This window comes from Orcinus orca, chromosome 8 (assembly GCF_937001465.1).
Source record: "Orcinus orca chromosome 8, mOrcOrc1.1, whole genome shotgun sequence".
NCBI lineage: Eukaryota > Metazoa > Chordata > Mammalia > Artiodactyla > Delphinidae > Orcinus > Orcinus orca.
In genome coordinates, this window is record NC_064566.1 from 113,490,018 (window position 1) to 113,517,962 (window position 27,945).

Consider the following 27,945-nt stretch of genomic DNA (forward strand, 5'->3'; position numbering starts at 1 on the left):
ATACGGTTTTCCTCTGTGGAACTGGTGGGTTCTGTGTTTTTTTTTCTCTTTTTCGTTTTTGGTTCAAGGTAGATTTTATTCCTCTTTTTTGTATTTACAGATATAAGCATGGAAATAATTTATTCATATAAATACATGTATGTGAAGGGAATAATTGTTTTTTCTGTTTTATTTTTTAAATTTTATTTCTTTCTAATTTTGAATTTTATTTTATATTTTTATAGAGCAGGTTCTTATTGGTTATCTATTTTATACATATAAATGTATACAGGCCAATCCCAGTCTCTCAACTCCTCCCACCACCACCCCCCCAACAGCTTTCCCCCCTTGTTGTCCATACATTTGTTGTCTACATCTGTTGCTCTATTTATACCTTGCAAAATGGTTAATCTGTACAGTTTTTCTAGGTTCCACATATATGCATGAATATACAAGATTTGTTTTTCTCTTTCTGACTTACTTCACTCTGTATGACAGTCTCTAGATCCATCGACGTCTCTACAAATGACCCAATTTCATTCCTTTTCATGGCTTAGTAATATTCCATTTTATATATGTACCACAGCTTTATGCATTCGTCTGTCTGTGGGCATTTAGGTTGCTTCCATTACCTCGATATTGTAAAGAGTGAGGCAATGAACATTGCAGTGAATGTCTCTTTTTGATTTATGGTTTTGTCTGGGTATATGTCCAGTACTGGGATTGCTGTATCATATGGTAATTCTATTGTTAGTTTCTTAAGAAACTCCATATTGTTCTCCATAGTGACTGTATCAATTTATATTCCCAACAATAGTGGAAGAGGGTTCCTTTTCTCCACACCCTTTCCAGCATTTTTTGTTTGTAGATTTTCTGATGATGCCCATTCTATCAGGTGTGAGGTGATACCTCATTGTGGAGTCCATTGTGTTGAGCAAGGGGTAGGTCTTGTCTATTTCATATTTGGCTTATGGAACGGTATCTGTGCTAAATTCAAACTCTGGTTTTATGCAGCACCCCAACTCACCTTCCCCCTTAAGCAAGCATAAGTTGGTTTTCTAAACTTGAGACCCTGTTCTGTTTTGTAACTCAGTTCATGTGTAGCCAAGTTCACATTCCGTGTATTAGTGATATCTTATGATGTTTCTTTTTCTGTGTGACTTATTTCAGTTAGAATCATCATACCTGAATCCACTCATTATGCTGCTATGGGCCTGATGACATAGATTTCATTGCTGAGTGATATTGCATTGTACGTAAGTACCACAACTTCTTTATCCATTTTTCACTTTCTGCGATATTGAACTTGTACTGTAAACGAGGTTCTTGTAAACAGACCCGTCCCAAACTTTGGGGTGGCTGTGTCTTTTTGATTTTAATTTCCCTAAGCTTTAGGACCATAAGTTCAAGTCCCCTAGGCTCTGTTGCTTTGTTTTTTAGATGTTTCAGGAAACACCATACATTTCTCCCGAGTGGCTGTTGGCAATTTACATCCCGCCCATCAGCATAACAAGGCTCCCAGTTCTCCAAGGCCTGTCCTGCCTTTCTGGATTTTACACTTTTTTCAGATGACCCTTTTGACTGGGGGGAAGTGAGACTTCATTGTAGTGCAGTTTGCATTTGCAAGCTTGCTTGGTTGGCCAAAAAGGGCGTATGCGTTTTTTCCTGAATATATTCAGGAAAAAACGCATACGCCCTTTTTGGCCAAGTGCATCATTGTGAACGTTCTGCCTCTTTTCCTATGCTTTCAATGCAATTCCAGTCTACCTCCTGAAATCAGTTGCCTGCTATTCTGCCCCGCTTTCAAGTCCTCTTGGCAGCCTTACTTCAGTATATTTTTGGACGATAGCTGTCATTTATAACTCTGCAGGTTTGTGAATTACAGTGCCCCTGAGCTCCTTTCTTCAACTCGCTTTCTTGTGAGCTGGCCGCAACACCGCAGGATTGCTTCAGGCCCTAATCTGGTTCCGGCACGGCACGCTGAGCCTTTGGTTAATTCCTCTTCCTGGTGGGAAATGAGAGTTAAATTTGCCCGTCCAGACACCTCCAGCTAGTCTCTCATTGGTTCTCCCTATTCCTGTTCATCTTCTGCAGAAATTGCAACCTGGGCCAAACAGGAGGTTAAAGGCACTGACTCTCCAAGTCGGGAGAGTGTTAGTAAAGCATCTGGAATGTTGCACCCGAGTACCAGGGGACGAAAACTGAGACATATTTGAACACGTCTCCTGATCACACGGTTGATCATACTCTGGGTTCCACATGCATGTTTTAGCTGAAGGAAGAATCCCTTAATCCTGGAGAGTTGAGACCCGTGGAATGGGTACCATGCAATATGACTTCAAAGGGTCTTCATTTGCTCACCGAACCTCTCCAATCCTATCACTGCTGCGTTTATGCCCCTGTACACACGCTTGATTCTCTTTCGGAGACATAGCAATCCATAGGTTTTAAGATACTTACTAGTCAGGTACATTCTTAGGCGTTTAATATGGGGTGTTGAGTCCATTTCATTGAGCAAGGAGTAGCTCTTGTCTATTCCATATTTGGCTTAAGGAACTTTATCTGTGCTCATTTCAGTCTCTGGTTTAATGCAGCACCCCAACTCACCTTTCCCCTTAAGCAAGCATAAGTTGGTTTTCTACATTTGAGACCGTGTTCTGTTTTGTAATCCAGTTCCTGTGTAGCCAAGTTTACATTCCGTGTATTAGTGATATCTTATGATGTTTCTTTTTCTGTGTGACTTATTTCAGTTAGAATCATCATACCTGAATCCACTCATTATGCTGCTACGGGCCTGATGACATAGATTTCATGGCTGAGTGATATTGCATTGTACGTAAGTACCACAACTTTTTTATCCATTTTTCACTTTCTGCGATATTGAACTTGTACCGTAAAGGAGGTTCTTGTAAACAGAGCAGCCCCAAACTTTGGGGTGGCTGTGTCTTTTTGATTTTAATTTCCCTAAGCTATAGGACCATAAGTGGAAGTGCCCTAGGCTCTGTTGCTTTGTTTTTTAGATGTTTCAGGAAACACCATACACTTCTCCCGAGTGGCTGTTGGCAATTTACATCCCGCCCATCAGCATAACAAGGCTCCCAGTTCTCCATGGCCTGTCCTGCCTTTCTGGATTTTACACTTTTTTCAGATGGCTCTTTTGACCGGGGGGAAGTGAAACTTCATTGTAGTGCAGATTTCCTTTGCAAGCTTGCTTGGTTGGCCAAAAAGGGCGTATGCGTTTTTTCCTGAATATATTCAGGAAAAAACGCATACGCCCTTTTTGGCCAAGTGCATCATTGTCTACGTTCTGCCTCTTTTCCTATGCTTTAAATGCAATTCCAGTCTACCTCCTGAAATCGGTTGCCTGCAATTCTGCCCCACTTTCAAGTCCTCTTGGCAGCCTTACTTCAGTATATTTTTGGACGATAGCTGTCATTTATAACTCTGCAGGTTTGTGAATTACAGTGCCCCTGAGCTCCTTTCTTCAACTCGCTTTCTTGTGAGCTGGCCGCAACACCGCAGGATTGCTTCAGGCCCTAATCTGGTTCCGGCACGGCACGCTGAGCCTTTGGTTAATTCCTCTTCCTGGTGGGAAATGAGAGTTAAATTTGCCCGTCCAGACACCTCCAGCTAGTCTCTCATTGGTTCTCCCTATTCCTGTTCATCTTCCGCAGAAATTGCAAACTGGGCCAAACAGGAGGTTAAAGACACTGAGTCTCCAAGTCGGGAGAGTGTTAGTAAAGCGTCTGGAATGTTGCACCCGAGTACCAGGGGACGAGAACTGAGACATATTGGAACACGTCTCCCGATCACACGGTTGATCATACTCTGGGTTCCACATGCATGTTTTAGCTGAAGGAAGAATCCCTTAATCCTGGAGAGTTGAGACCCGTGGAATGGGTACCATGCAATATGACTTCAAAGGGTCTTCATTTGCTCACCGAACCTCTCCAATCCTATCACTGCTGCGTTTATGCCCCTGTACACACGCTTGATTCTCTTTGAGAGACATAGCAATCTATAGGTTTTAAGATACTTACTAGTCAGGTACATTCTTAGGCGTTTAATATGGGGTGTTGAGTCCATTTCGTTGAGCAAGGAGTAGCTCTTGTCTATTCCATATTTGGCTTAAGGAACTTTATCTGTGCTCATTTCAATCCCTGGTTTTATGCAGCTCCCCAAGTGACCTTTCCCCTTAAGCAAGCATATTGGTTTTCTAAATTTGAGAACCTGTTCTGTTTTGTAATCCAGTTCCTGTGTAGCCAAGTTTACATTCCGTGTATTAGTGATATCTTATGATGTTTCTTTTTCTGTGTGACTTATTTCAGTTAGAATCATCATACCTGAATCCACTCATTATGCTGCTATGGGCCTGATGACATAGATTTCATTGCTGAGTGATATTGCATTGTACGTAAGTACCACAACTTCTTTATCCATTTTTCACTTTCTGCGATATTGAACTTGTACCGTAAACGAGGTTCTTGTAAAGAGAGCCGTCCCAAACTTTGGGGTGGCTTTGTCTTTTTGATTTTAATTTCCCTAAGCTATAGGACCATAAGTGGAAGTTCCCTAGGCTCTGTTGCTTTGTTTTTTAGATGTTTCAGGAAACACCATACACTTCTCCCGAGTGGCTGTTGGCAATTTACATCCCGCCCATCAGCATAACAAGGCTCCCAGTTCTGCATGGCCTGTCCTGCCTTTCTGGATTTTACACTTTTTTCAGATGGCCCTTTTGACCTGGGGGAAGTGAGACTTCATTGTAGTGCAGATTTCCTTTGCAATCTTGCTTGGTTGGCCAAAAAGGGCGTATGCGTTTTTTCCTGAATATATTCAGGAAAAAACGCATACGCCCTTTTTAGCCAAGTGCATCATTGTCCACGTTCTGCCTCTTTTCCTATGCTTTAAATGCAATTCCAGTCTACCTCCTGAAATCGGTTGCCTGCAATTCTGCCCCACTTTCAAGTCCTCTTGGCAGCCTTACTTCAGTATATTTTTGGACGATAGCTGTCATTTATAAATCTGCAGGTTTGTGAATTACAGTGCCCCTGAGCTCCTTTCTTCAACTCGCTTTCTTGTGAGCTGGCCGCAACACCGCAGGTTTGCTTCAGGCCCTAATCTGGTTCCGGCATGGCACGCTGAGCCTTTGGTTAATTCCTCTTCCTGGTGGGAAATGAGAGTTAAATTTGCCCGTCCAGACACCTCCAGCTAGTCTCTCATTGGTTCTCCCTATTCCTGTTCATCTTCCGCAGAAATTGCAAACTGGGCCAAACAGGAGGTTAAAGGCACTGACTCTCCAAGTCGGGAGAGTGTTAGTAAAGCATCTGGAATGTTGCACCCGAGTACCAGGGGACGAGAACTGAGACATATTTGAACACGTCTCCCAATCAGACGGTTGATCATACTCTGGGTTCCACATGCATGTTTAACTGAAGGAAGAATCTCTTAAACCTGGAGAGTTGAGACCCGTGGAATGGGTACCATGCAATATGACTTCAAAGGGTCTTCATTTGCTCACCGAACCTCTCCAATCCTATCACTGCTACCGTTATGCCCCTGTACACACGCTTGATTCTCTTTCAGAGCCATAGTAATCCATAGGTTTTAAGATACTTACTAGTCAGGTACATTCTTAGGCGTTTAATATGGGGTGTTGAGTCCATTTCGTTGAGCAAGGAGTAGCTCTTGTCTATTCCATATTTGGCTTAAGGAACTTTATCTGTGCTCATTTCAGTCTCTGGTTTTATGCAGCACCCCAACTCACCTTTCCCCTTAAGCAAGCATAAGTTGGTTTTCTAAATTTGAGACACTGTTCTGTTTTGTAATTCAGTTCCTGTGTAGCCAAGATTACATTCCGTGTATTAGTGATATGTTATAATGTTTCTTTTTCTGTGTGACTTATTTCAGTTAGAATCATCATACCTGAATCCACTCATTATGCTGCTACGGGCCTGATGACATAGATTTCATTGCTGAGTGATATTACATTGTACGTAAGTACCACAACTTCTTTATCCATTTTTCACTTTCTGCGATATTGAACTTGTACCATAAACGAGGTTCTTGTAAAGAGAGCCGTCCCAAACGTTGGGGTGGCTGTGTCTTTTTGATTTTAATTTCCCTAAGCTATAGGACCATAAGTGGAAGTGCCCTAGGCTCTGTTGCTTTGTTTTTTAGATGTTTCAGGAAACACCATACACTTCTCCCGAGTGGCTGTTGGCAATTTACATCCCGCCCATCAGCATAACAAGGCTCCCAGTTCTCCATGGCCTGTCCTGCCTTTCTGGATTTTACACTTTTTTCAGATGGCCCTTTTGACCTGGGGGAAGTGAGACTTCATTGTAGTGCAGATTTCCTTTGCAATCTTGCTTGGTTGGCCAAAAAGGGCGTATGCGTTTTTTCCTGAATATATTCAGGAAAAAACGCATACGCCCTTTTTGGCCAAGTGCATCATTGTCGACGTTCTGCCTCTTTTCCTATGCTTTAAATGCAATTCCAGTCTACCTCCTGAAATCAGTTTCCTGCAATTCTGCCTTGCTTTCAATGCCTCTTCATAGCCTTACCTCAATATATTTTTTGAATATATTGGGCCTTTATAACTCTGCAGCTTTTTGAATTGCAGTGGCCCTTAGCTCCATTTTTCAGCTCTTATTTTTTTGATCTTGCCTCATAACCACAGGATTCCTTCAGGCCCTATTTTTCTTCTGGGGTACCTTGCTGTGCCTTTGGTTTATTCTTCTTACTGATGTGAAATTAGAGAGACATGTGCCCATTGAAACCGCTACAGCTAGTTTCTCACTGGTTCCCCCTATTCCCATTCATCCTCCGCACTAACTGCAGACTGTGCGATACCAGAACTTAAAGGCATTGACTCTCCATGTGGGGATGTTTTTAGTAAAGCAGCTGGAATGTTGATCCAGAGTCCCAGGAGAGGAAAAATGAGGTGCATTTTAGAAACCTTTCCTGATCATATGGTATACCAGTTGCTGGATTTCCCAAGCATGGTTTAGCTGTAGGAAGATTCCCTTCAACCTGGAGTGTTGGGACCCTTGGAATGAGTAGCATGAAGTATTGCATTAAACTTTTGGCAGTTGCTCACCAAAGCTCACCAATCCTCTCATCCCCAAGTGTCCAGCCTTATGTCTTATCCAGCTGTGGGTTTACATGTGGTCAATCCAGGTTGCATCACAGCCCCTGAGCGAATTTTGTAAGAATTTTTCTCTCTTTCATTGTTTCTGCGTTTTGTTTTTAAAATTTATTTCTATAATGGGGTTTAGCTCATTTTCACTGCTGTGTTTGTGCCGCTCTGCACACATTTGATTCCCTTATGGAGATATATCAATACATGGGTTTTAAGATTCTTATTACTCAGATATATTTCTCTGCGGTGTATAGGGTGTGTTGAGGCCAGTTCATTGAGCAAGGTGTAGATCTTGTCTAATATCTATTTGGTTTATTGAACGGTATCTGTGCTAATTTCAAACTCTGGTTTTATGCATCACCCCACCTCTCCTTTCCCCTTAAGCTGACATAAGTGTGTTTTCTAAATGTGAGACACTGTTCTGTTCTGTAATTCATTTCTTGTGCAGCCATATTTACCCTCCCTCTATAAGTGATATCTTATGATATGTTTCTTTTTCTGTTTGACTTATTTCAAGTAGTATTATCGGACCTAAATCCACTCTTTATCCTTCTACTAACCTTATTACATTGATTTCATGGTGAAGAGATATTCCATTGTACATAAGTACCACATCTTCTTTATCCATTGTTCTCTTTCCTGGGATATTTAAGGTGTACTGAAGTTGAGGTTCTTGTAAACAGAGTAGCCCTAAACTGTGGTGTGCTTGTGTCTTGTTGATTTTTAGACTTCCCTAGATATACTCCCATGATTGGAAGTGTCCTATGCTCTGTAGCTCTGTTTTTTAGATGATTTAGGAACCACCATACACTTCTCCAGAGTGGCTCTCGGCAGTTCACACACTGCCCATCAGCGTATAAAGGCTCCCTGTTCTCCATGGCCTGTCCTGCATTTCTGGTTTTTACAATTTTTTTAGGATGGCCCTTTTGACCGGTGGGAAATGAGACTTCTTTGTTGTGCACATTTGCATTGCTTGCTTGCTTCCTTGCCCATAAAGTGCGTATGCGTTTTTTCCTGGATATAATCAGGAAAAAACGCATACGCCCTTTTGGGCCAACTGCATCATTGTCGAAATTCTGCCGCTTTTCATGTGCTTTAAAGACGAGTCCAATCTATCTCTTGAAATCTGTTTCTTGCAATTCTGTCTTGCATTCAGATCCTCTTCTTTGCCTTACCTCAACATATTTTTGGACGTTAGTTTTCATTTATAACTCTGCAGGTTTGTGAATTGCAGTGACCCTGAGCTCCATTTTTTAAGTTGCTCTTTTGTGAGCTGGCCTCAAACCCGCAGGATTGCTTCAGGCCCTATTTTGGCTCCGGCGAGGCGGGCTGAGCCTTTTTTCAATTCTTATTCTTAATGGGAAATTAGACTGATATGTGCCCGTCCAAACCCCTACAACTATTCTCTCATTGGTTCCCCCTCTTCCCGTTCATCCTCCTCACAATTTGCAAAATGTGTGAAACAGAAGTTGAAATGTGCTGATTCTCCAAGTGGGGAGATTCTAAGTAACGTGGCTGGAATGGTGAACAGGAGCACCAGGAGAGGATAAATGAGCTGCATTTTAGACACATCTCCCGATCACATGGTGTACAGTCCTCTGGGTTTTCCATGCATGTTTTAGCTGTAGGAAGATCCCTTGAACCTGCAGATTTGGGACCCATTGAATGGGTACCAGGTAGTATTACTTTAAAGGGTGTGCATTTCCTCACCCAACCTCACATTTCTCTTAGTGCAAACAGTTTCCAGCCTTATGTCTCATCCTGCTGTGGGTCTAGATGTGTTCAATCCATGTTGCATCACCGTCCCTGAGGAAAAGTTGTAAGAGGTTTTCTCTGTCTCTCTGTCGTTTATTTTTTTCAATTTATTACTATATTGGTTACAGCTGATTTTCAAAGCTCTGTTTCTTGCTGCTGTACATCCACTTGATTCACGTACAGAGAGACATCAGTAAATTCTTTTTCAGATTCTTACCAGTCGTATATATTCTTTTCCGGTGACTTGAGTGTGCTGAGTGCAGTTCTTTTAGCTACCGTGTAGGCCTTGTTGATTATCAGTTTGGTATTTGGAATGGTATCTTTGCTAATTTCAACCTCCTGGATGATGCCTCACCCCTCCCCACCTTTCCCGTTAGCAGCCTTATGCGTGTTTTCTACATATTTGACTATGTTTTTGTTTTGTAATTTATTTCATGTGTAGCCATTTTGGATTCCACCTTTAAGTGATATCTTATGATATGTGTCTTTTTCTTTCTGAATTATGTCACTTAGAATGATCATACGTAACTCCTCCGGAGTTGTTACAACTGGCCATATTTCATTGATTTCCAGGCTGAATAATATTCCACTCTACCTAAGTACCACATCTCTATCCATTTTTTCTCTCCAGAGACATTTAAGTTATATCCTAGTCGAGGATCTTTTAAACAGAGAGGGGGTAAACATTGGGGTGCCTGTGTCCTCTCGATTTTTGTTTTTCCCAAGATATACGCCCATGAGTGCAAGTGCCCTATGCTCTGTAGCTCATTTTTTAGATGCTTTAGTAAACACAATACACTTCTCCAGAATGGCCGTTGGCAATATACATTTCCACTATAAGTCTCACAGGGCTCCCTCTTCTCCTTGCCCTGTCCTGCATTTCTGTTATTTACGCTTTATGAGGATGGCTCTTCTGACTGATGCGAAGTGATATCTTTTGTAGTATTGACTTCCAGTGCCCACCTGTTTGGTTGGCTAAAAAAGTGTATGCCCTTTTCTTGAATAAATACAGAAAAAAACGCATACACCCTTTTTGGCCAACTGCAATGTTGGCAATGTTCAGCTCCTTTTCTTGTGCTTAATGGCGAGTCCTTTCTACCTCCTCAAATCCCTTTCCTGCCATTCTCCCTTGCTTACAAGTCCTTTTCTCTGACTTTCCTCAAGACATTTTTCAGTGATGGATATTTTCAACTCTGCAGTTTCGTGAATTTTACTGCCCCTGAGTTCCATTGTTCAACTTGTGTTTATGGGAACTGGCCACAAAGCAGCGGGATTTCCTCAAGCCCTATACTGTTTCCATGGGCAACCCTAGCCTTTGGTCAATTCGTCTTCCTGATTGGAAATTAGAGTGACATGTGCCTGTCTGAACACCTAGGACTTGTCTCTCATTGTTCCTCATCCTTCCGCTTCATCCTCTGGACAAATTCCAAACTGTACGCAACAGGATGTTGACAGTGCTGACCTCTCCAAGTGGGGAGACTGTTAGTAAAGACGCTGGAGGGGTGAACCCGAGCACCAGGAGATGAGGAGATGAGATGCCTTTTCCAAACTCTTCCCGATCAGACGGTATACCATCCTCTGGGTGTGACAGACATGTTTTAGCAGTAGGAAGAGTCCCATTCATGTAAGGAGAACACCAGGGCTTTTTCAAAATCAGTGTCTCCCCGAAACCCAAACTGGGGAATTTTTTAAGCTACGGCTACACATATGTTCATTAAGGGCCTTGGGAAGTAGGCAGAGTCCAAACTTTAGATGATTGAAGTCTTCAGGGTCAGAAGCACTCACCACCAGCTTCCCTTAGGTTACACTTTAACTGTCATTGATAGATGATGTCAATAAAAATTTCTATTCTTTTTCAGATTATTTCCCCTTGAGTGTAGTTCCCTGTGCTATACAGTAGTTCCTTGTTGATGATCTATTTTATACATAGCAGTGTGTATGTGTTAATCCCAAACTGTTAATTTATCCCTCCTCCCACCTTTCCCCTTTGGTAATAATAAATTATAAGATTTTATACTTCTCAGAAATGGGGGAGCTGAAAGAGAGGTATCATTTTCAATGGAAAAGCATTTAAAACAAGATTGAAGCTTTAACCAAGATTATTAGATGTACATCCTTGGAAAGAAATCACTTCGTTTCTCTAATATTGACCTGACAAATAAGACAAACCTTTTCACTGAACTTGCTTATAATAAAGTGATGGAAATATCAAATGGAAGTGTTAGAAACATCTTATTTTACCCGAGCCTTATACACTGTTCTATGTTAACTACAGTTTGGCTCACACATCTGTTCATTGAGGTTACAATAGTCTCAATTTCTGTTACTGATCCTCCAGAGTGGACCCCAACAAGTGTCCCCCTGCCCAGTGTCATTGGGGCCAACAGATCGAGACTGAGTTTGGTTCACAAGCAAAGGAAACTTTATATTTTGATCAGAGAATGGAGAGGTGAGAGCATGCACTACCCCGTGGGCTGTGGGCTGGGCTGCTGTGTAAAGATCCTGTCAGAGTCAGTGGGAGGGAGGGGGCGGAGCTCTCGAGGGCCGGGTTGGCTGCAGCTCAGGCTCTATATTGCGGAGTCTGCACTGGGCCCCAGGAGCTGAGGTGTCGACCCAGCCATTCTGCACTAGGAAATCTGGTCTGAAGTGCCGGGTGTGGAACCTCTGCATGCGGGACCCTAGGAGCACATGAAATTAGACAAAGCACAAAGGATAAAAAAGGTTAGACTTGACTTTATTGCCCAGATTCTATTTTTATCTCCCAGGGATTTTTAATGGGCTTTGCTGGGGACAAACCCCTCCTCTGCCTTTTGTCCCGTTCCTCATTCTTGGAGTGCTGAGGGTGCAGACCCTTCTTCTGTAACTGCTGAGTGCTGAGTTGGGAGCCCTCATACCCGGGGGCGAGGGTCAGAGCTTCTCCCCAGCAGCCTCCAGGTGACGTTGATTGTCCCCAGGCCCCCTGCCTCCCTGCTCGTCCACCTGAGCACCAGCATTGGAAGTGTTATAGATTCTAATGACCTTTAAGGGTCCAGGAAAGAGATGTGCAGAGACGCTGTGGGGGCCGGTTTCATTCCGCCCCACATTTGTTCGGCCACCTTAGGCTGACCGTTTCTGCCAGCCTAGATGCTCTGACCAGTAGTCTGCGCTTTCTTCAATTAGGCCCCTGAATTAACGTACAAACAGCACCAGGTGTCAGAGCCCTGCCCGCTCAACTCCCAGACAGTCCAGGGTCAGTGGTGATCAAGGACCATGATGGCCACTGAGTCAACAGCCTTTTGAAGTAAACAGGAGTCCAGCCGGTCTTATTGGCCACCATCATCACGGTGTCTGTAGGCTTTTCTATGGTGACAGTGTGATATACGGTTCCCCCGCCAAGATTATTAGCTCCCCTCTGGGTGCAGTAAGTCCTGCAAGCAGTAGTCTACTCTTTTGGGACACACTCTTGTTGTTTTATGAGAGAAACTCCAGGTCAAGTGATGTTCACACGAGTCGTCATGGTGCCCTGTTGCCCCCGGTTATCTCTCTGGATGTTGGAGTTGGAGGGCCTCCTCACTCGAGGTTGGTGTGCCCACGGAGCGAACCCTGCAACTTCAGGGCATGGTTGGTGGTTAGGATCACCACGTGGGGTCCTTTTCCCTTAGGAGGGAGGTGGCCTTTTGGGCTGCTGATTTCCAGGTTTTTAGATACTGCCAGTATCTTGGCCAGATGTGGCAGTGGGCCAAGCCCCTTGGTGACCGTAGTTTATCCTACCTGGATGGCATTCTTGCATTGTTCCATTTCAAGTGGTCCCAGTTTTTGCACTAATTCTCCAATGGCGATTCACCTTTCACCGGGAATGTAAAGGTCAAAGGGTTTAGCTAAATTAGGGAGTTCCAGGGCAAGGGTCTGAATTGACTGCTCTTTCCATTCTTGAAAGGCCACTTCTGGATTCTATTCAAAAGGATCATCATCTTTTCCTTTCAGTGTTTCATATAGAGGCCCAGCTAGTAGACTGTAGTTAGGGATCCAGAAGCAGCAAACCCTGGCCTCCCCAGGAACCCCTAAGCTGTCTTCTAGTTTTAGAAAGGGGTAAGGCTGAAAATGGTTTCTTCCCTTTCCTGGGATGGGCTTCTCCGTCCTTCTGTGAGAATGAAGCCCAGGCAGGTCACCACAGTCTGTGATATTTGAGCTTTTTCTTGGACAACTTCTATCCTTTATTGGCTTGGTAGTTCAGAGGCCTCCTTAGTAGGGCTGGCGATCAGAATGTCGTCTGCGTACTGAAGGAGGGTTTCCTTTTCCAGAGGTAGAACTTTTAGGTCTTTAGCTAAGCTTTCCCCAAAGATGGTGTGGGAATTTTTGCACCCTTGGGGCAAGACGGCCCGGAAGTATTGTTTTAGTTGTATGTTGAGTCCTGCCACTCACAAGCCAAAATTTCTTGTGACTCTGGGACTAATGGAATGCAAAAGAAGGCATCATTGAAGACTAATACGGAATACCATGTCCTGGTGGTTGGTAGAATGACCAGCAGGGTGTAGGAATTAGGAGCAGCTGGAGGTATATCCTCGGTGGCTTCACTGACTGTCCTGATATCCTTCACCAGGTCCCCAGCAGCCCATGGGGCTCTCGTGGTCAGACCAATCCCAGAATATGGAGCTCACCTGGGCAGGTACCCCACCCCCCACCCCAGCCCACAGGGCTCTCATGGTCAGGCCCCTCCCAGGATACAGAGCTACCCTTGCATGTACCGTGGCAGGGCTGGGCACACAGGAACTGTGCACATAGCCCTAATTGCAGAGCACCCCCAGCTCACCTGTCACTCAGAGCTGACACAGAGCACCTCAGAGCAGGACTTGAACTAACAAACAGCAGCTGCGACAGGTCTGTGACCCTGGGCATCACTCTGTGCGGCCTCCCTCCACCTGGTCTTCCAGAGACTTCCACTGCACCCGGGGCACCAGGCCTCTGTCTCCAACCACCACCCACCCCTCCTCTCCCTGACTCCTGGGTTCCTCTCATTAGGAGAGGGTTTTCTTGAAGTTGTCTCCCACTCATGGGCCAGATAAAATGATTAGAAAACAAACCAAAGCTGCAGCCCCTTGTCTATCCTGACTCTCAGGAACCCACACCTGCTCCTTGGACCTGGCCGGTTCAGCAAGTTCCATTTTCTGCAACTGTGAGCCCCTGAGGGGTGATGATTGGCTGACCTGGGCAGCCTTACCGTGCCGGCCAGCCCTCCCCAGGTGTGCCTGGGTTGAGATCAATATAAATACCACTCCAGGCAGCAAGAGCCCCTGCAGCCGTGCCTGACACCATTTTCTCTGCCCTGTCAGCAGTCTCGGGGCTGGGCTGGTGGGAGGGAGTGAGAGGCCACGGCTTTGTGGGTGGCCCAGTGTGAGTGGGGCTCTGCTGGACTTTCTGCAGCAGTTGCCAGGCTGCCACCTGCTAAAGAAGAGGATGTGTTACCCATACATGCTGCTGGAATTTCTCCCTGGGCAGAGGTGGGGAAGGAAAAAAGCAGTGGGGGCAGGGACAGGACGGGTATCTCAGGCAGGGAAATGGAAATCTTCCAGAAGAGCACCCAGGGCCAGGACCATCCTGGCTGGCCTGCAGGCACCAAGTCGGCCGGCATGCTGTCACTCGTGTGGCTCTATGGCCCTTCCTCTAGGCTTTCAAGTCCTTGTATATATTCAGGTGTTTTACCTGGGACGGGTGGGAATAGTTCAGCAGCAACTGGCCTGGGGCTCAGCTCACGTTTACTCACAGATGCCTCGGCACGGTGCCCCAGCTTTGCAATGAGGACGCTTGTTGCGTGGGGGCTGCTGGCTGAATGAGAGATGATTCCCCACCACTGACCAACTTCAGAATTGTTTACAACTGGAGCAAGTGCCCTGATACGGTTTTCCTCTGTGGAACTGGTGGGTTCTGTGTTTTTTTTTCTCTTTTTCGTTTTTGGTTCAAGGTAGATTTTATTCCTCTTTTTTGTATTTACAGATATAAGCATGGAAATAATTTATTCATATAAATACATGTATGTGAAGGGAATAATTGTTTTTTCTGTTTTATTTTTTAAATTTTATTTCTTTCTAATTTTGAATTTTATTTTATATTTTTATAGAGCAGGTTCTTATTGGTTATCTATTTTATACATATAAATGTATACAGGCCAATCCCAGTCTCTCAACTCCTCCCACCACCACCCCCCCAACAGCTTTCCCCCCTTGTTGTCCATACATTTGTTGTCTACATCTGTTGCTCTATTTATACCTTGCAAAATGGTTAATCTGTACAGTTTTTCTAGGTTCCACATATATGCATGAATATACAAGATTTGTTTTTCTCTTTCTGACTTACTTCACTCTGTATGACAGTCTCTAGATCCATCGACGTCTCTACAAATGACCCAATTTCATTCCTTTTCATGGCTTAGTAATATTCCATTTTATATATGTACCACAGCTTTATGCATTCGTCTGTCTGTGGGCATTTAGGTTGCTTCCATTACCTCGATATTGTAAAGAGTGAGGCAATGAACATTGCAGTGAATGTCTCTTTTTGATTTATGGTTTTGTCTGGGTATATGTCCAGTACTGGGATTGCTGTATCATATGGTAATTCTATTGTTAGTTTCTTAAGAAACTCCATATTGTTCTCCATAGTGACTGTATCAATTTATATTCCCAACAATAGTGGAAGAGGGTTCCTTTTCTCCACACCCTTTCCAGCATTTTTTGTTTGTAGATTTTCTGATGATGCCCATTCTATCAGGTGTGAGGTGATACCTCATTGTGGAGTCCATTGTGTTGAGCAAGGGGTAGGTCTTGTCTATTTCATATTTGGCTTATGGAACGGTATCTGTGCTAAATTCAAACTCTGGTTTTATGCAGCACCCCAACTCACCTTCCCCCTTAAGCAAGCATAAGTTGGTTTTCTAAACTTGAGACCCTGTTCTGTTTTGTAACTCAGTTCATGTGTAGCCAAGTTCACATTCCGTGTATTAGTGATATCTTATGATGTTTCTTTTTCTGTGTGACTTATTTCAGTTAGAATCATCATACCTGAATCCACTCATTATGCTGCTATGGGCCTGATGACATAGATTTCATTGCTGAGTGATATTGCATTGTACGTAAGTACCACAACTTCTTTATCCATTTTTCACTTTCTGCGATATTGAACTTGTACTGTAAACGAGGTTCTTGTAAACAGACCCGTCCCAAACTTTGGGGTGGCTGTGTCTTTTTGATTTTAATTTCCCTAAGCTTTAGGACCATAAGTGGAAGTCCCCTAGGCTCTGTTGCTTTGTTTTTTAGATGTTTCAGGAAACACCATACACTTCTCCCGAGTGGCTGTTGGCAATTTACATCCCGCCCATCAGCATAACAAGGCTCCCAGTTCTCCATGGCCTGTCCTGACTTTCTGGATTTTACACTTTTTTCAGATGACCCTTTTGACTGGGGGGAAGTGAGACTTCATTGTAGTGCAGTTTGCCTTTGCAAGCTTGCTTGGTTGGCCAAAAAGGGCGTATGCGTTTTTTCCTGAATATATTCAGGAAAAAACGCATACGCCCTTTTTGGCCAAGTGCATCATTGTGGACATTCTGCCTCTTTTCCTATGCTTTCAATGCAATTCCAGTCTACCTCCTGAAATCGGTTGCCTGCTATTCTGCCCCGCTTTCAAGTCCTCTTGGCAGCCTTACTTCAGTATATTTTTGGACGATAGCTGTCATTTATAACTCTGCAGGTTTGTGAATTACAGTGCCCCTGAGCTCCTTTCTTCAACTCGCTTTCTTGTGAGCTGGCCGCAACACCGCAGGATTGCTTCAGGCCCTAATCTGGTTCCGGCACGGCACGCTGAGCCTTTGGTTAATTCCTCTTCCTGGTGGGAAATGAGAGTTAAATTTGCCCGTCCAGACACCTCCAGCTAGTCTCTCATTGGTTCTCCCTATTCCTGTTCATCTTCTGCAGTAATTGCAACCTGGGCCAAACAGGAGGTTAAAGGCACTGACTCTCCAAGTCGGGAGAGTGTTAGTAAAGCATCTGGAATGTTGCACCCGAGTACCAGGGGACGAAAACTGAGACATATTTGAACACGTCTCCCGATCACACGGTTGATCATACTCTGGGTTCCACATGCATGTTTTAGCTGAAGGAAGAATCCCTTAAACCTGGAGAGTTGAGACCCGTGGAATGGGTACCATGCAATATGACTTCAAAGGGTCTTCATTTGCTCACCGAACCTCTCCAATCCTATCACTGCTGCGTTTATGCCCCTGTACACATGCTTCATTCTCTTTCGGAGACATAGCAATCCATAGGTTTTAAGATACTTACTAGTCAGGTACATTCTTAGGCGTTTAATATGGGGTGTTGAGTCCATTTCATTGAGCAAGGAGTAGCTCTTGTCTATTCCATATTTGGCTTAAGGAACTTTATCTGTGCTCATTTCAGTCTCTGGTTTTATGCAGCACCCCAACTCACCTTTCCCCTTAAGCAAGCATAAGTTGGTTTTCTACATTTGAGACCGTGTTCTGTTTTGTAATCCAGTTCCTGTGTAGCCAAGTTTACATTCCGTGTATTAGTGATATCTTATGATGTTTCTTTTTCTGTGTGACTTATTTCAGTTATAATCATCATACCTGAATCCACTCATTATGCTGCTACGGGCCTGATGACATAGATTTCATGGCTGAGTGATATTGCATTGTACGTAAGTACCACAACTTCTTTATCCATTTTTCACTTTCTGCGATATTGAACTTGTACCGTAAAGGAGGTTCTTGTAAACAGAGCAGCCCCAAACTTTGGGGTGGCTGTGTCTTTTTGATTTTAATTTCCCTAAGCTATAGGACCATAAGTGGAAGTGCCCTAGGCTCTGTTGCTTTGTTTTTTAGATGTTTCAGGAAACACCATACACTTCTCCCGAGTGGCTGTTGGCAATTTACATCCCGCCCATCAGCATAACAAGGCTCCCAGTTCTCCATGGCCTGTCCTGCCTTTCTGGATTTTACACTTTTTTCAGATGGCTCTTTTGACCGGGGGGAAGTGAAACTTCATTGTAGTGCAGATTTCCTTTGCAAGCTTGCTTGGTTGGCCAAAAAGGGCGTATGCGTTTTTTCCTGAATATATTCAGGAAAAAACGCATACGCCCATTTTGGCCAAGTGCATCATTGTCTACGTTCTGCCTCTTTTCCTATGCTTTCAATGCAATTCCAGTCTACCTCCTGAAATCGGTTGCCTGCAATTCTGCCCCACTTTCAAGTCCTCTTGGCAGCCTTACTTCAGTATATTTTTGGACGATAGCTGTCATTTATAACTCTGCAGGTTTGTGAATTACAGTGCCCCTGAACTCCTTTCTTCAACTCGCTTTCTTGTGAGCTGGCCGCAACACCGCAGGTTTGCTTCAGGCCCTAATCTGGTTCCGGCATGGCACGCTGAGCCTTTGGTTAATTCCTCTTCCTGGTGGGAAATGAGAGTTAAATTTGCCCGTCCAGACACCTCCAGCTAGTCTCTCATTGGTTCTCCCTATTCCTGTTCATCTTCCGCAGAAATTGCAAACTGGGCCAAACAGGAGGTTAAAGGCACTGACTCTCCAAGTCGGGAGAGTGTTAGTAAAGCATCTGGAATGTTGCACCCGAGTACCAGGGGACGAGAACTGAGACATATTTGAACACGTCTCCCAATCAGACGGTTGATCATACTCTGGGTTCCACATTCATGTTTAACTGAAGGAAGAATCCCTTAAACCTGGAGAGTTGAGACCCGTGGAATGGGTACCATGCAATATGACTTCAAAGGGTCTTCATTTGCTCACCGAACCTCTCCAATCCTATCACTGCTACCGTTATGCCCCTGTACACACGCTTGATTCTCTTTCAGAGCCATAGTAATCCATAGGTTTTAAGATACTTACTAGTCAGGTACATTCTTAGGCGTTTAATATGGGGTGTTGTGTCCATTTCGTTGAGCAAGGAGTAGCTCTTGTCTATTCCATATTTGGCTTAAGGAACTTTATCTGTGCTCATTTCAGTCTCTGGTTTTATGCAGCACCCCAACTCACCTTTCCCCTTAAGCAAGCATAAGTTGGTTTTCTAAATTTGAGACACTGTTCTGTTTTGTAATTCAGTTCCTGTGTAGCCAAGATTACATTCCGTGTATTAGTGATATGTTATAATGTTTCTTTTTCTGTGTGACTTATTTCAGTTAGAATCATCATACCTGAATCCACTCATTATGCTGCTACGGGCCTGATGACATAGATTTCATTGCTGAGTGATATTACATTGTACGTAAGTACCACAACTTCTTTATCCATTTTTCACTTTCTGCGATATTGAACTTGTACCATAAAGGAGGTTCTTGTAAACAGAGCCGTCCCAAACGTTGGGGTGGCTGTGTCTTTTTGATTTTAATTTCCCTAAGCTATAGGACCATAAGTGGAAGTGCCCTAGGCTCTGTTGCTTTGTTTTTTAGATGTTTCAGGAAACACCATACACTTCTCCCGAGTGGCTGTTGGCAATTTACATCCCGCCCATCAGCATAACAAGGCTCCCAGTTCTCCATGGCCTGTCCTGCCTTTCTGGATTTTACACTTTTTTCAGATGTCCCTTTTGACCTGGGGGAAGTGAGACTTCATTGTAGTGCAGATTTCCTTTGCAATCTTGCTTGGTTGGCCAAAAAGGGCGTATGCGTTTTTTCCTGAATATATTCAGGAAAAAACGCATACGCCCTTTTTGGCCAAGTGCATCATTGTCGACGTTCTGCCTCTTTTCCTATGCTTTAAATGCAATTCCAGTCTACCTCCTGAAATCAGTTTCCTGCAATTCTGCCTTGCTTTCAATGCCTCTTCATAGCCTTACCTCAATATATTTTTTGAATATATTGGGCCTTTATAACTCTGCAGCTTTTTGAATTGCAGTGGCCCTTAGCTCCATTTTTCAGCTCTTATTTTTTTGATCTTGCCTCATAACCACAGGATTCCTTCAGGCCCTATTTTTCTTCTGGGGCACCTTGCTGTGCCTTTGGTTTATTCTTCTTACTGATGTGAAATTAGAGAGACATGTGCCCATTGAAACCGCTACAGCTAGTTTCTCACTGGTTCCCCCTATTCCCATTCATCCTCCGCACTAACTGCAGACTGTGCGATACCAGAACTTAAAGGCATTGACTCTCCATGTGGGGATGTTTTTAGTAAAGCAGCTGGAATGTTGATCCAGAGTCCCAGGAGAGGAAAAATGAGGTGCATTTTAGAAACCTTTCCTGATCATATGGTATACCAGTTGCTGGATTTCCCAAGCATGGTTTAGCTGTAGGAAGATTCCCTTCAACCTGGAGTGTTGGGACCCTTGGAATGAGTAGCATGAAGTATTGCATTAAACTTTTGGCAGTTGCTCACCAAAGCTCACCAATCCTCTCATCCCCAAGTGTCCAGCCTTATGTCTTATCCAGCTGTGGGTTTACATGTGGTCAATCCAGGTTGCATCACAGCCCCTGAGCGAATTTTGTAAGAATTTTTCTCTCTTTCATTGTTTCTGCGTTTTGTTTTTAAAATTTATTTCTATAATGGGGTTTAGCTCATTTTCACTGCTGTGTTTGTGCCGCTCTGCACACATTTGATTCCCTTATGGAGATATATCAATACATGGGTTTTAAGATTCTTATTACTCAGATATATTTCTCTGCGGTGTATAGGGTGTGTTGAGGCCAGTTCATTGAGCAAGGTGTAGATCTTGTCTAATATCTATTTGGTTTATTGAACGGTATCTGTGCTAATTTCAAACTCTGGTTTTATGCATCACCCCACCTCTCCTTTCCCCTTAAGCTGACATAAGTGTGTTTTCTAAATGTGAGACACTGTTCTGTTCTGTAATTCATTTCTTGTGCAGCCATATTTACCCTCCCTCTATAAGTGATATCTTATGATATGTTTCTTTTTCTGTTTGACTTATTTCAAGTAGTATTATCGGACCTAAATCCACTCTTTATCCTTCTACTAACCTTATTACATTGATTTCATGGTGAAGAGATATTCCATTGTACATAAGTACCACATCTTCTTTATCCATTGTTCTCTTTCCTGGGATATTTAAGGTGTACTGAAGTTGAGGTTCTTGTAAACAGAGTAGCCCTAAACTGTGGTGTGCTTGTGTCTTGTTGATTTTTAGACTTCCCTAGATATACTCCCATGATTGGAAGTGTCCTATGCTCTGTAGCTCTGTTTTTTAGATGATTTAGGAACCACCATACACTTCTCCAGAGTGGCTCTCGGCAGTTCACACACTGCCCATCAGCGTATAAAGGCTCCCTGTTCTCCATGGCCTGTCCTGCATTTCTGGTTTTTACAATTTTTTTAGGATGGCCCTTTTGACCGGTGGGAAATGAGACTTCTTTGTTGTGCACATTTGCATTGCTTGCTTGCTTCCTTGCCCATAAAGTGCGTATGCGTTTTTTCCTGGATATAATCAGGAAAAAACGCATACGCCCTTTTGGGCCAACTGCATCATTGTCGAAATTCTGCCGCTTTTCATGTGCTTTAAAGACGAGTCCAATCTATCTCTTGAAATCTGTTTCTTGCAATTCTGTCTTGCATTCAGATCCTCTTCTTTGCCTTACCTCAACATATTTTTGGACGTTAGTTTTCATTTATAACTCTGCAGGTTTGTGAATTGCAGTGACCCTGAGCTCCATTTTTTAAGTTGCTCTTTTGTGAGCTGGCCTCAAACCCGCAGGATTGCTTCAGGCCCTATTTTGGCTCCGGCGAGGCGGGCTGAGCCTTTTTTCAATTCTTATTCTTAATGGGAAATTAGACTGATATGTGCCCGTCCAAACCCCTACAACTATTCTCTCATTGGTTCCCCCTCTTCCCGTTCATCCTCCTCACAATTTGCAAAATGTGTGAAACAGAAGTTGAAATGTGCTGATTCTCCAAGTGGGGAGATTCTAAGTAACGTGGCTGGAATGGTGAACAGGAGCACCAGGAGAGGATAAATGAGCTGCATTTTAGACACATCTCCCGATCACATGGTGTACAGTCCTCTGGGTTTTCCATGCATGTTTTAGCTGTAGGAAGATCCCTTGAACCTGCAGATTTGGGACCCATTGAATGGGTACCAGGTAGTATTACTTTAAAGGGTGTGCATTTCCTCACCCAACCTCACATTTCTCTTAGTGCAAACAGTTTCCAGCCTTATGTCTCATCCTGCTGTGGGTCTAGATGTGTTCAATCCATGTTGCATCACCGTCCCTGAGGAAAAGTTGTAAGAGGTTTTCTCTGTCTCTCTGTCGTTTATTTTTTTCAATTTATTACTATATTGGTTACAGCTGATTTTCAAAGCTCTGTTTCTTGCTGCTGTACATCCACTTGATTCACGTACAGAGAGACATCAGTAAATTCTTTTTCAGATTCTTACCAGTCGTATATATTCTTTTCTGGTGACTTGAGTGTGCTGAGTGCAGTTCTTTTAGCTACCGTGTAGGCCTTGTTGATTATCAGTTTGGTATTTGGAATGGTATCTTTGCTAATTTCAACCTCCTGGATGATGCCTCACCCCTCCCCACCTTTCCCGTTAGCAGCCTTATGCGTGTTTTCTACATATTTGACTATGTTTTTGTTTTGTAATTTATTTCATGTGTAGCCATTTTGGATTCCACCTTTAAGTGATATCTTATGATATGTGTCTTTTTCTTTCTGAATTATGTCACTTAGAATGATCATACGTAACTCCTCCGGAGTTGTTACAACTGGCCATATTTCATTGATTTCCAGGCTGAATAATATTCCACTCTACCTAAGTACCACATCTCTATCCATTTTTTCTCTCCAGAGACATTTAAGTTATATCCTAGTCGAGGATCTTTTAAACAGAGAGGGGGTAAACATTGGGGTGCCTGTGTCCTCTCGATTTTTGTTTTTCCCAAGATATACGCCCATGAGTGCAAGTGCCCTATGCTCTGTAGCTCATTTTTTAGATGCTTTAGTAAACACAATACACTTCTCCAGAATGGCCGTTGGCAATATACATTTCCACTATAAGTCTCACAGGGCTCCCTCTTCTCCTTGCCCTGTCCTGCATTTCTGTTATTTACGCTTTATGAGGATGGCTCTTCTGACTGATGCGAAGTGATATCTTTTGTAGTATTGACTTCCAGTGCCCACCTGTTTGGTTGGCTAAAAAAGTGTATGCCCTTTTCTTGAATATATACAGAAAAAAACGCATACACCCTTTTTGGCCAACTGCAATGTTGGCAATGTTCAGCTCCTTTTCTTGTGCTTAATGGCGAGTCCTTTCTACCTCCTCAAATCCCTTTCCTGCCATTCTCCCTTGCTTACAAGTCCTTTTCTCTGACTTTCCTCAAGACATTTTTCAGTGATGGATATTTTCAACTCTGCAGTTTCGTGAATTTTACTGCCCCTGAGTTCCATTGTTCAACTTGTGTTTATGGGAACTGGCCACAAAGCAGCGGGATTTCCTCAAGCCCTATACTGTTTCCATGGGCAACCCTAGCCTTTGGTCAATTCGTCTTCCTGATTGGAAATTAGAGTGACATGTGCCTGTCTGAACACCTAGGACTTGTCTCTCATTGTTCCTCATCCTTCCGCTTCATCCTCTGGACAAATTCCAAACTGTACGCAACAGGATGTTGACAGTGCTGACCTCTCCAAGTGGGGAGACTGTTAGTAAAGACGCTGGAGGGGTGAACCCGAGCACCAGGAGATGAGGAGATGAGATGCCTTTTCCAAACTCTTCCCGATCAGACGGTATACCATCCTCTGGGTGTGACAGACATGTTTTAGCAGTAGGAAGAGTCCCATTCATGTAAGGAGAACACCAGGGCTTTTTCAAAATCAGTGTCTCCCCGAAACCCAAACTGGGGAATTTTTTAAGCTACGGCTACACATATGTTCATTAAGGGCCTTGGGAAGTAGGCAGAGTCCAAACTTTAGATGATTGAAGTCTTCAGGGTCAGAAGCACTCACCACCAGCTTCCCTTAGGTTACACTTTAACTGTCATTGATAGATGATGTCAATAAAAATTTCTATTCTTTTTCAGATTATTTCCCCTTATAGGTTATTGCAAAATGTTGAGTGTAGTTCCCTGTGCTATACAGTAGTTCCTTGTTGATGATCTATTTTATACATAGCAGTGTGTATGTGTTAATCCCAAACTGTTAATTTATCCCTCCTCCCACCTTTCCCCTTTGGTAATAATAAATTATAAGATTTTATACTTCTCAGAAATGGGGGAGCTGAAAGAGAGGTATCATTTTCAATGGAAAAGCATTTAAAACAAGATTGAAGCTTTAACCAAGATTATTAGATGTACATCCTTGGAAAGAAATCACTTCGTTTCTCTAATATTGACCTGACAAATAAGACAAACCTTTTCACTGAACTTGCTTATAATAAAGTGATGGAAATATCAAATGGAAGTGTTAGAAACATCTTATTTTACCCGAGCCTTATACACTGTTCTATGTTAACTACAGTTTGGCTCACACATCTGTTCATTGAGGTTACAATAGTCTCAATTTCTGTTACTGATCCTCCAGAGTGGACCCCAACAAGTGTCCCCCTGCCCAGTGTCATTGGGGCCAACAGATCGAGACTGAGTTTGGTTCACAAGCAAAGGAAACTTTATATTTTGATCAGAGAATGGAGAGGTGAGAGCATGCACTACCCCGTGGGCTGTGGGCTGGGCTGCTGTGTAAAGATCCTGTCAGAGTCAGTGGGAGGGAGGGGGCGGAGCTCTCGAGGGCCGGGTTGGCTGCAGCTCAGGCTCTATATTGCGGAGTCTGCACTGGGCCCCAGGAGCTGAGGTGTCGACCCAGCCATTCTGCACTAGGAAATCTGGTCTGAAGTGCCGGGTGTGGAACCTCTGCATGCGGGACCCTAGGAGCACATGAAATTAGACAAAGCACAAAGGATAAAAAAGGTTAGACTTGACTTTATTGCCCAGATTCTATTTTTATCTCCCAGGGATTTTTAATGGGCTTTGCTGGGGACAAACCCCTCCTCTGCCTTTTGTCCCGTTCCTCATTCTTGGAGTGCTGAGGGTGCAGACCCTTCTTCTGTAACTGCTGAGTGCTGAGTTGGGAGCCCTCATACCCGGGGGCGAGGGTCAGAGCTTCTCCCCAGCAGCCTCCAGGTGACGTTGATTGTCCCCAGGCCCCCTGCCTCCCTGCTCGTCCACCTGAGCACCAGCATTGGAAGTGTTATAGATTCTAATGACCTTTAAGGGTCCAGGAAAGAGATGTGCAGAGACGCTGTGGGGGCCGGTTTCACCCCGCCCCACATTTGTTCGGCCACCTTAGGCTGACCGTTTCTGCCAGCCTAGATGCTCTGACCAGTAGTCTGCGCTTTCTTCAATTAGGCCCCTGAATTAACGTACAAACAGCACCAGGTGTCAGAGCCCTGCCCGCTCAACTCCCAGACAGTCCAGGGTCAGTGGTGATCAAGGACCATGATGGCCACTGAGTCAACAGCCTTTTGAAGTAAACAGGAGTCCAGCCGGTCTTATTGGCCACCATCATCACGGTGTCTGTAGGCTTTTCTATGGTGACAGTGTGATATACGGTTCCCCCGCCAAGATTATTAGCTCCCCTCTGGGTGCAGTAAGTCCTGCAAGCAGTAGTCTACTCTTTTGGGACACACTCTTGTTGTTTTATGAGAGAAACTCCAGGTCAAGTGATGTTCACACGAGTCGTCATGGTGCCCTGTTGCCCCCGGTTATCTCTCTGGATGTTGGAGTTGGAGGGCCTCCTCACTCGAGGTTGGTGTGCCCACGGAGCGAACCCTGCAACTTCAGGGCATGGTTGGTGGTTAGGATCACCACGTGGGGTCCTTTTCCCTTAGGAGGGAGGTGGCCTTTTGGGCTGCTGATTTCCAGGTTTTTAGATACTGCCAGTATCTTGGCCAGATGTGGCAGTGGGCCAAGCCCCTTGGTGACCGTAGTTTATCCTACCTGGATGGCATTCTTGCATTGTTCCATTTCAAGTGGTCCCAGTTTTTGCACTAATTCTCCAATGACGATTCACCTTTCACCGGGAATGTAAAGGTCAAAGGGTTTAGCTAAATTAGGGAGTTCCAGGGCAAGGGTCTGAATTGACTGCTCTTTCCATTCTTGAAAGGCCACTTCTGGATTCTATTCAAAAGGATCATCATCTTTTCCTTTCAGTGTTTCATATAGAGGCCCAGCTAGTAGACTGTAGTTAGGGATCCAGAAGCAGCAAACCCTGGCCTCCCCAGGAACCCCTAAGCTGTCTTCTAGTTTTAGAAAGGGGTAAGGCTGAAAATGGTTTCTTCCCTTTCCTGGGATGGGCTTCTCCGTCCTTCTGTGAGAATGAAGCCCAGGCAGGTCACCACAGTCTGTGATATTTGAGCTTTTTCTTGGACAACTTCTATCCTTTATTGGCTTGGTAGTTCAGAGGCCTCCTTAGTAGGGCTGGCGATCAGAATGTCGTCTGCGTACTGAAGGAGGGTTTCCTTTTCCAGAGGTAGAACTTTTAGGTCTTTAGCTAAGCTTTCCCCAAAGATGGTGTGGGAATTTTTGCACCCTTGGGGCAAGACGGCCCGGAAGTATTGTTTTAGTTGTATGTTGAGTCCTGCCACTCACAAGCCAAAATTTCTTGTGACTCTGGGACTAATGGAATGCAAAAGAAGGCATCATTGAAGACTAATACGGAATACCATGTCCTGGTGGTTGGTAGAATGACCAGCAGGGTGTAGGAATTAGGAGCAGCTGGAGGTATATCCTCGGTGGCTTCACTGACTGTCCTGATATCCTTCACCAGGTCCCCAGCAGCCCATGGGGCTCTCGTGGTCAGACCAATCCCAGAATATGGAGCTCACCTGGGCAGGTACCCCACCCCCCACCCCAGCCCACAGGGCTCTCATGGTCAGGCCCCTCCCAGGATACAGAGCTACCCTTGCATGTACCGTGGCAGGGCTGGGCACACAGGAACTGTGCACATAGCCCTAATTGCAGAGCACCCCCAGCTCACCTGTCACTCAGAGCTGACACAGAGCACCTCAGAGCAGGACTTGAACTAACAAACAGCAGCTGCGACAGGTCTGTGACCCTGGGCATCACTCTGTGCGGCCTCCCTCCACCTGGTCTTCCAGAGACTTCCACTGCACCCGGGGCACCAGGCCTCTGTCTCCAACCACCACCCACCCCTCCTCTCCCTGACTCCTGGGTTCCTCTCATTAGGAGAGGGTTTTCTTGAAGTTGTCTCCCACTCATGGGCCAGATAAAATGATTAGAAAACAAACCAAAGCTGCAGCCCCTTGTCTATCCTGACTCTCAGGAACCCACACCTGCTCCTTGGACCTGGCCGGTTCAGCAAGTTCCATTTTCTGCAACTGTGAGCCCCTGAGGGGTGATGATTGGCTGACCTGGGCAGCCTTACCGTGCCGGCCAGCCCTCCCCAGGTGTGCCTGGGTTGAGATCAATATAAATACCACTCCAGGCAGCAAGAGCCCCTGCAGCCGTGCCTGACACCATTTTCTCTGCCCTGTCAGCAGTCTCGGGGCTGGGCTGGTGGGAGGGAGTGAGAGGCCACGGCTTTGTGGGTGGCCCAGTGTGAGTGGGGCTCTGCTGGACTTTCTGCAGCAGTTGCCAGGCTGCCACCTGCTAAAGAAGAGGATGTGTTACCCATACATGCTGCTGGAATTTCTCCCTGGGCAGAGGTGGGGAAGGAAAAAAGCAGTGGGGGCAGGGACAGGACGGGTATCTCAGGCAGGGAAATGGAAATCTTCCAGAAGAGCACCCAGGGCCAGGACCATCCTGGCTGGCCTGCAGGCACCAAGTCGGCCGGCATGCTGTCACTCGTGTGGCTCTATGGCCCTTCCTCTAGGCTTTCAAGTCCTTGTATATATTCAGGTGTTTTACCTGGGACGGGTGGGAATAGTTCAGCAGCAACTGGCCTGGGGCTCAGCTCACGTTTACTCACAGATGCCTCGGCACGGTGCCCCAGCTTTGCAATGAGGACGCTTGTTGCGTGGGGGCTGCTGGCTGAATGAGAGATGATTCCCCACCACTGACCAACTTCAGAATTGTTTACAACTGGAGCAAGTGCCCTGATACGGTTTTCCT

General features: G+C 44.6%; 1 long non-coding RNA gene across 3 annotated transcripts in view; it reads left to right on the plus strand.

Moving 5' to 3' along the window:
* LOC125965177 (uncharacterized) overlaps positions 1 to 27,945 on the plus strand; it is a 1,265,679-nt gene that overhangs the window by 731,161 nt on the left and 506,573 nt on the right. The gene's annotated exons all lie outside the window — the stretch shown is intronic.